Genomic DNA, 10,185 nt, shown 5'->3' on the forward strand with positions numbered 1-10,185 from the left:
ATTTTTAAAATGCAGTGTTGAATAGGTTATTTGACGAGCACTTCTGCTCTGCAGGAATTCTTAACTCCTAGCTCAGCCACGTCCTCTTAGCAGCAAATGTCAGAGAGCAAACAGGAGATGATGGGGTTTCTGTGGAGTTTGTTTTTTTTTTCTCTCTCCTTTTGACTGATCAAAGACATTTCAGCCTGTTCTACATCCCTTGCTCAGAGCTTTGGGTTATCACACGGCCCGGTCCTGAGCCCCTCCTTAGGAATGTGCAGAGTCTTTACCAAGCAGATCTGATAAGGCCGAGGAGCTCTTCCTTTGGTACCAGGCAGGAGCGGCTCCAGCAGACCTGCTGTGTATCACCCGTGACACGGCTTTCATTCTTTCTGCCAGTCTAAGATTAAGTGAGCCTCAGGAGCGGTGCAGTGTATTTTGGGCTTAGCTTTCGCACAGGGGACTGCAGCCACCAAACTGAAATGTCTTGCAGAGCGTGATCAGAAAAATGGGAGATAGAAGGGGCTGGTTAAATTCATGACTCCATCCCACAGGCCATTGTGTTTATTTTCTTGTGTTTATTTTCTCAGTGTAAATGAGGGCAGTCTTTGCTTAAAAGATTATAGCACCAGAGGCTAATCTTTGTTGGGGTTTGTGCTTCATAATTATCATTTCCTTATTTACTCTTTGCTGGTTAAATATATTGTTTAGGCAGTTATTTTAACAACAATAACAAAACAAAAACCCCAACATCCAGAATACTCACCATAGGATTTTCTGGTTCAGGAGGCTTTTAACTGATTAGCTCCTTGGTGGTACATAGTACCCCTTGAGCCTCTCTGTAGAAAGGATGAATATTTTTATATGCCAGCTGGCCAATGGTTTGGTGAGCCACATAGGATGGGCAAGTGTTGCAAGTGCTGTTCTCAGAGCTGGCCCTAAGTGGCACTGGTCTCTGAGGAGCTGACACGGAGCAGGAGGTGCACAGGGCATGTGCTTGCTCATGGATGCCTCCAAATACAGGGGTGCGGAGCAGGGAGACTGAGTCTTCATATTCCCCCTTGGAGAAATGAAGCTGATTCTTGCCCTTATCCCATGGTGAAGGCATTGCAGATATTCTAATGGGGAACATCAGGACTGAGCCTGTTGTCCTGAGCTATGGCAGCACTACAAAGCCCTTAGTGTACTTGTTTGTGCTGGAGCTCTTAACTGTGGCAATGCCAGCAGATTGCATGGTCCTTCTCGGTAAGCTACAGAGAGCTACCTGGCTCACACTCCCAGCTGGCAGAACCCATCCTGCTGCTAATTAACGCATCCTGTTGGACACCAGAGCCCTGAGCTGTCTTTCGAGAGACTACTGTGGGGCAGTCAGGAGCCTCCTGTGACTGAGCTACCACCTCCCCAAATGCTTACCTTCTGGGGCTGTCACACAAAAGGCTGTAGCAGCGTGAGTGTCCTGAGGAAGTAAATCACTTCTCCAGAGAGTGGGGTACTGTAAAACATAAGGCTACTGCATCAGGCAACATTAGATGATCTCGATATGAAAAATCTTTCACAGTTTGCAGCTGGCATAGGAAAGCACAGCTGATACCGAGTAGATGCCGAGGCATGTCTAACTCTACTGCAGCCACTCTTTTTTCCAAAGCACTGTTTTCCCAGGAAATTAGACTGTTCTGACATACCTGCAGTGTTCCCACCTGCCAGACCAATGTCTGACTTCTCGATTTTTATTAGCTCCTTCAGAAAAAAAAAAAGGCTAATTAAAATTCAGGGCTGCTTGGTCCAGGCTGCCTACACAGCATCTCCTCTCCTGCTGTGAGAGACTGTCCATGTTACTCTTCCCCTTCTCCTTCACCACTGTTGCTGCCCTGCTGACTTTGGACTTGAGGCGGGAATGGCTAAATGTGCCACACATGCCTTGCAAAGCCCAGCCATCCCTGACAGGGGGTTCGTGATTTTAGGAGTTTACCTCACTGTGGGTTAAGCTCACCCATTTCCTCAGGATTGTGCTCAAATCTGCAAGGGTCACATCACGTCTGGCTTCTCTTGGTGTTTGTGAGGCTGTGCCAATACCATGCTGGTAAGTGCTGGTTGGGAGCTGAAAGGACTGAGGTGCACTGACCTGTTGTTGGTGGCCCAAGAAAATATAGGCTGTTACGTGCTGAGAAAGGGTCAGAACTCAGATGTGAGATCCGTAATATTAAGCCAAACAGATCAAGCAGTAAAAGCTGTTTTCTCCTGGGAAGGGAGGAGAAAGGGAGTTGCCAGTCAGTGAACTCATTTTGTCCACAAAGTCAGAGGAAAATAGTTTTTGTTCCGCCAAAGGCTCCAGCAGCGTGAGTTGCTCCTGTATGACTCTAAAGATCTAAATATCTCCCTCTCCTCTAGCATTTCAGGTCTTATTTCCAAATTTCCTGTATTTCCCTTCTCTCCTGTCAAATACTGCTCCTTTTTCACCATGCAATGTACCCGCTGATATTACCCTTTCATCTGTTCTCCCAAGCCCTCTCTACATGCATGGCTGCATAGACATCAGATGCCACTTCTGTCTGAATCCTACCTGCTGACGTCCTCTGTCTTTCTCTGGAGGCACCAAACTGTCTATCTCAGTCTTCCTTTATGTCTTTGATGCATGCTGTCCTTCCTTACTGCTTTGCTGCTCTCTAGCCATCACCCTGCCTTCATCTCTCTGCTTCTCCCTCACATTGTCTCCTGAGTGCCAACAGACTTTTTGCTTCTTAAGGGAGAGTCACCTGAAAACTGCTGGTTGCGTTCCCGTCTCAAAGGCTGTTACATTACTTTTAGCCTTGCTGGTTGTAAGGTCCCTCTCCCTATTTCTTCAAGACTGCTCTTAATATCTCACAAGGCCCTTTTCTAGCTCCACTACCTTATGGAAGAGGAGGAGAGACACCTTGTCTTCTGGGCTGGTAGCCCAGAGGGGAGAGGGTGCAGGCCACAGGCTTGCATGAAGTCGTGACTTTTATAACAGCGTAGGAGACTTTCCCTGCAGGACGTTTGTCTGGTCTGCTGAATCCAGCTGTCCAAATAGCCAATGTTGTCTCTATAGTAAAGGCAGGACTCAATTTAAGATAGGATGATGTGATGCCAGGCTCACTCATAAATTTTTATGAGCTTCAGAAACAGTTCAAGTGTTGGACTTACAGATGTTACTCACCTCCTGAGATTTTCATCTCTCTCGGCTGGAGCTTTCAATGCATGAACACGTCTATGAGGGTGTTCACAGATACTAATTCTAGCCTAGGGAGAGATTCAAGCATTTTGAAGGTAAAACCCTGCTCTGTGTAGCAGCCAACCTCTCTGCACAGGACAGCTAAGATCAGCCTCTCCAGGCTGACAGCTGCCCGTGAACAACTCCACCAGAATTGTCTTGCATTAATTCTCTTATAAAAAAGTGCTTTCATCTGGTTCAGACTCAGCCTATTCACATTTTACCTTCTTAAAACTGTTGATTGAGCACTGGCATAGTACATGTGCCTTGCCCTGCATTTTGGGTTTTTCGGAATAGCGGGCGTAAACCCATTTCTAATCTTAAACTAGCGTCTGTGACTCAGTTGGTAGGACTTAACACCCTGCTAAGATAAACATGCCACTGTTGTGATCTGTGCTTTTATAATGAAAGGGCAGGGAGGCGGATCCTGCATATGAACAATAGGCTTTTGTATGGCAGCGGCTCTGAAGTCTTAAGAGCCATTCACTGGAAGCTGCTTGACTGCATACTGGTTGTTCACATGAGCATGCATCAGAAATTCCTTGCACACACCCATGATGTGGGCTGGGAGGATGGGACTCTGTCAACAACCCCAAACCATGTTTTTCCTTTTCTTTTGGTTCACAAGTGGCTGCTCATGTTATTAATGTCCACTATCAAGCTAGCACAAAAAAGGGAGTATAATGCTCAGCCAGGAAGCCTCTGTTTTTGAAGGGCACAAAGACTTGTGACCAATTTATCTCCTTGTGGAATTAAGAAAGGGGAAGGAGAATGAGGGTGGGTCCCAGCAAGCAGGGTTGCTTAAAGGTGTATCCGTGTAGACATCCTAGGATGTGGAGGTTCTCACTCTCCAGTGCCTTCCACCTTTCCATTGGCTGCACCTATTGCCGAAGACTGGCATAAGAGGAATATTTACCAGCTGTTTACCACCCACTTGCTATTGATGTAAATATCTATGGCAGATAAAAGGAAAAGGTAGCATGAGTCTTGTCCTCTGTAAGCCTTGCTGCCCCTCGCATGTACTTTCTGTATGCCGCATAGGAGCAGGAGCTACCAAGCTGCAGAAGTGTGAGCAGGGGCTTTTGAGAGTGAAACATAAAAAAAGGGCTGTTCTGTTCAGGCTGGTGTGCAGTATGGCATGAGAGAAAGGAGTTGCTATAGAGAAAAAAGAAGATATAATGGAAGGAATCAGAATAGGCAATTTTGTTGTTGTTTTCTTTCCTGTAGTAAATTTTAACAATAAAACTTCTTCCCTATCCCAGTACATATCACCAGGTTCCTGGGGTAGGTGATTTCCTGTATTACCTGGCCTTTGCTGTGACATAAAATATGGCAAAGCTCCATAATCTTCCTCTAGGGTGACAGAGAGTCTCTCCCAGGCCTGAATAACAGATTCCTTCCCTTGCCCCAGTATTGGTAAATCATGCGGTCATCCAGGACGCTGTTTCTTTATCAGCCGTTCCTGACCCTTTTCCTCCCATCCACAGCCCTGCCTTCTCCCACACATGTCCCTCCACCTGCAGGCCCATTAGTCTGCACCTCCTTGCATTCAATCAAATCAAATTACCTTTTCAAGTAGCTTTCTGTACTTTGAAGTTATGGAGCTATGATAGACCTCCCTGGAAACAGGCACTGGAGTCCAGCAGGGAATGTCTTGACAGTTGCTGCTCTGAACAAGCTTCACATTTCACGTGTGTTTTAGGGAGATTAGCAAGCCCTCTGTGTACTTCTAATCTTGCACCGATCTTTATGGAAGCTGCCCCAGTATGTTCAAGAGGGTTGCAAAACTCCTATCCCATCCTTGTTTTGAAACTCCTCTTCGTTTTGTCAGTCCTTATGTGAGCCTTGAACCAAGAAGCAAACAGCATTTAAGAAGACAGGACACACACAACCCCACCTCTTGCTTATCACCTGAAATAAGAGTAATTACTATTTTGCTAGCATTCCTGCTTGCATATTCATTTCTCATGAACTGTTAATATTCCACCAAATTGATCCCGCCTCCAGAGGAGTGCTGAGATTGCTGATCAGTGTCACCCCATCCATGTCACAGAAGCCATTCCATAACTTCAGGATGGTGAGGACTACCAGTTACCCCCACCATTGTACAGTCAGCACAGAGTGGGGACCTGAAGGTGAAAAGTGACAGTGTATTACCACACGTTCTTTAGTCATTTAGTGATAGCACAGGAAGAGCAGCTGCATACGGATAGTTTCAGCTTGGATCGTACCTCTGGAAAATCATCCTTGTGGTTTTTTTCCTATTGAGGGTCACTCACAGGGTCCGTTCCAGGATCCACGGTGACTTTGGCAACGGCAGCTTCAGTCCTTCATAGGCTGGGGGATGGATGCCCTTGGCTTTCCCATGTGAGAGAGTTAAAGCTTGGCGAAGTCAGATTAAGCAGGAGGCTAAAGACTTCCGAGCATTGTAGGACAACTCTGCAGAAACGTGTAGGAAAAATTGTCAGAGCAGCGGGCAGGAAATCTAGAAGCAATATCTAGTTCCTAACAGACTGCTAACTTTAATAGGCTCTCTGTGAGAAAAGGCATTTCTGTTCCATTTGCTGGATTCCCTAAGGCCAACAAGCAGACCAGAGTGGACTAAATATGTCTGTGGCTACTTTAAAAGAAAAAAATTCAATATGCTTAACTGTCAGAAATTACAAAAATGACGCTCAACGCTACATGATGCTAGCCCTCTGGAGGTATGGTAGTTTTAATAATTCAGCATTAAAGCCTGACTGAATTAAGTTTTATCTTAAACATTCTTTGATGAGGGAATTGAGTGTACTATCAGCAAGTTTGCTGATGACACCAAGCTGGGAGGAGTGGCTGACACGCCAGAGGGCTGTGCTGCCATCCAGCGAGACCTGGACAGGCTAGAGAGTTGGGCGGGGAAAAATTTAATGAAATATAACAAGGGGAAATGTAGAGTCTTGCATCTGGGCAGGAACAACCCCAGGTTCCAGTACAGGTTGGGGAATGACCTATTAGAGAGCAGTGTAGGGGAAAGGGACCTGGGGGTCCTGGTGGACAGCAGGATGACCATGAGCCAGCACTGTGCCCTTGTGGCCAAGAAGGCCAATGGCATCCTGGGGTGTATTAGAAGGGGGGTGGTTAGTAGGTCCAGAGAGGTTCTCCTTCCCCTCTACTCTGCCCTGGTGAGACCTCATCTGGAATATTGTGTCCAGTTCTGGGCCCCTCAGTTCAAGAAGGACAGGGAACTGCTGGAGAGAGTCCAGCGCAGGGCCACAAAGATGATTAAGGGAGTGGAGCATCTCCCTTATGAGGAAAGGCTGAGGGAGCTGGGTCTCTTTAGCTTGGAGAAGAGGAGACTGAGGGGTGACCTCATTAATGTTTATAAATATATAAAGGGTGGGTGTCACGAGGATGGAGCTAGGCTCTTCTCGGTGACAACCAACAGTAAGACAAGGGGTAATGGGTCCAAGCTGGAACACAAGAGGTTCCACTTAAATGTGAGAAGAAACTTCTTCTCAGTGAGGGTGACGGAACACTGGAACAGGCTGCCCAGGGGGGTTGTGGATTCTCCTTCTCTGGAGACATTCAAAACCCGCCTGGACGCCTTCCTGTGTAACCTCACCTAAGTTTTCCTGCTCTGGCAGGGGGATTGGACTAGATGATCTTTTGAGGTCCCTTCCAATCCCTAACATTCTGTGATTCTGTGATTCTGTGATTCTTTTCCAGAGATAGCTTTTAAAGTTACTATAAGTGTCTTTTGTAAGCAGACCAATAGAAAGAAATCCGGAGTACACTGCAGAAAATCTCAGTGCCTTTTCATTGTGAGATCTCTGCTCTGCAAGGGAGGAGAAGAAAATCTGGCAGTAAAACCACATCACATGGAGAAAGAGCACCAGGTAGTTTACTTCAACAGAGAATAGCAGACAGACTGGTAACCTGTTTTTCTGATTATCAAACCCTTAAACAATCAAACTCTTCACATCTTTTAATGATCAGAGGCAGAAGACACATTCACAGCTCTCTGTTATAGGACCAGAACATGCATGACGGGGCTTTCAATAAATATACAAAATCACAGAATCATAGAAGAGTATGAGTTGAAAGGGACCTTCGAAGGTCATCTAGTTCAACCCCCCTGCAACGAGCAGGGACATCTTCAACCAGATCAGGTTGCTCAGAGCCCCGTCCAGCCTGGCCTTGAATGTCTCCAGGGATGGGGCATCTACCACGTCTCTGGGAAACCTGCCCCAGCGTATAATCACCCACATTGTAAAAAAATTCTTCCTTATATCTAGTCTAAATCTACCTTCTTTTAGCTTAAAACTGTTACCCCTTGTCCTATTGCAACAGGGCCTGCTAAAAAGTCTGTCCCCATCTTTCTTAGAGGCCCCTTTTAAGTACTGAAAGGCCCCAGTAAGGTCTCCCTAGAACCCTCTCTTCTCCAGGCTGAACAACCCCAACTCTCTCAGCCTGCCCTCATAGGAGTGGTGTTACAGCCCTCTGATGATTTTTGTGGCTCATCTCAGACCCTCTCCTACAGGTCCATGTTGTGAGGACTCCACAGCTGGATGCAGTACTCCAGGTGGGACCTCACCAGAAGGAATGGTAATTAATTTTTATTTTGATGATTCTGAATGATTCTGGCTTTTGATGATTTTGATAATTCTGAGTGATTCTGGCTTTCTGTGTAAATATGTCCAGTTCTCGCTGATACCTTCAGGTCCCTTAAGCTGAACCTATGTTGAGCCTTGAGGCTGTTTTAAACTTTGGGCCCTCTGGTGCCTGGAACAGCTCCGGTGCCTTTGACCATCCAGGGATTTAGACAGTGCAGCGTGCACAGGCTGTTTCCCCAGAAGGCCCTTCTACAATGGAGAGGAATGGTAAAAACAAGTGAGATGTCTGTATGAATGTAGCTGTTCATGGTAGCTTTTGACTGGAACCAGGGCTGTGAGGAGACATGGTTTGGTACATCAGAGTGCAGGCTATAAGCTAGCTGTCTGCTGTGCAGAATCCCTCTGCAGAGATGAAAAACCAACTAGGAGGAGTCATCTGTTTCTTGTCCTTTGCATTGCTGTTGGAGAAACACTAGGACCTTAATCCCAGGGGCTGAAAGCATTCAGGGCTTGGTTTTTCGATGAGTGGAGCTCAAGGCTGTGTTTTGGGTTGCAACTATTCTTTTACAAGTCAAGATCCTGATATGGGCTTTTAATTAATTATACTTTTAAATCTTCCTCCTTCCTATTTAAATTTTGGGTGTAGATGCAGAATTCCAATGGAGATCAGCTTCTGCTAAGATAGAGCTCTTTGGCAGAATGAGTAACTCAAACCTCAGAGAAAGAGATTAAATATTGCAGCCTAAAGAGTTTGCTGAAATTACAATTCAAAATGGGTAGAAGTCCTTTCATTTCAGTTTTTAAACAGAGGCACGGCTCTCCTCGAGATGTAATCTATGAGGCATGTCAAAGGTTTTTGACATTTAAAATTATAGCTGTCAATTTGTAGCTTTGTGTTTTTTCTCTCTGAAAAGTGAGTAATTTATTTTAGCCCCCAGTGCAGCACCAGTATATTGTTGTTTGTGAAGCTGCTTGGATTAGTAGGTGAGAATCAATAAACGAACCATTTACTGACTGTGAAATTGACTTCTATAATTGAGAGACTACTGAAAATTTTTATATATCTGAGGGAAGCAAATATCAAACTGCATTATATTGTATGTTTGCTGCAGATCTAAAAGAAGTAAGTTGATCCTTTTGGATAAAAGTCACAGGATCACTTAAATATTGGATGGAAGGGACCATTGGATGCCACCTACTCCAACCTCCCACTCCAAGCAGTGTTGCCACAAGCACAAAGTCAGGTCAGCCATGACTTTGTTTAGATCACGTCTTGAAAAACCTCCAAGGAGGGAGCCTACACAGCCTTTCTGGTATCCTGTTCCTGTGCTGTGCTACCCTCCCAGTGAGGAAATGTTTTGCTTTGTGTAATGCAAAAGTAATCATTCATAGTTTCTACTTATTTTCAATTTTATGTTAATATTATTCTGTTAGAAGGAAAAAAAAAAAAAAAAGAAGACCTACCTGCACAAACTTCGAAGGAAAAGGGGGGAATGGCTTCTTTCTGATGCCAGAAATCAGGCATCTTGGGCTACCCATCCAGGCTCCCTAAATGCGCTCTCTATTAATGGGGAAACAGTGGCACTCCCGGATGGAGATTCACAGGGACCACTGGCCAGAATGAAGGGCCTTCTGCTACTTCAGCACTGAAGGTGGTGCGTTTGTGTATTGATTGACATTTAAGTTTATCGAGTCAGGGTGTTTTCTGCTCATTGTTTGCAGTAGCCTGAAACATTACTTAAACATAAGCAGAAAAACTGATACGAGGCCTGGAACAACATAACCTGGGCTGAAGTTAATGTTCCTGTACCAAGGACCACTGCAACATTTATTATTTATTTTTTTTATTAGTATTATCATTATTTATACATTTAGTGAAATAATACTGGATAGTGGGAGTTGCCTGTGGACACTTCTCCTGATGGATCTCACTCCTCAGGCAGGAAGCCCTGTCGTGAGACTTTCCCCAGAGACACACGTGAGCAACGTATTCAGCTGCTAGATGCTTATGGAGAGAGCCTGTTATTTTACAGACTACTTGGGTACCTTAAGTATCCTTACGCAGTAAGGAGTCCACAGTGCCCTCTAGAGAAAGAAGTAGCTGGTCTACAGAATCTATTATGAAATTTATGACAAGTAGATGGTAATATAAGCTCTTGCTAGACACGACGATAGTGCAAAATTAGGCTGATAGTCATGAATGTTGCCTTAGTCTTTATTTTGGATTCATACCTTGAATCTTTTTGCAGGTAATAGGCTGGGGCGAATTACTGAGTTTAAATAACTTGTTCTTTGGAGGACTGAGAATTCGGATCTACATATAGAGTTAGGATATCTATTGTTAGTTTTTGTGAGGTTTATATACTTTTCCTACAGAGTTGCCAC

This window comes from Caloenas nicobarica, chromosome 3, assembly GCF_036013445.1.
Source record: "Caloenas nicobarica isolate bCalNic1 chromosome 3, bCalNic1.hap1, whole genome shotgun sequence".
Classification (NCBI taxonomy): domain Eukaryota; kingdom Metazoa; phylum Chordata; class Aves; order Columbiformes; family Columbidae; genus Caloenas; species Caloenas nicobarica.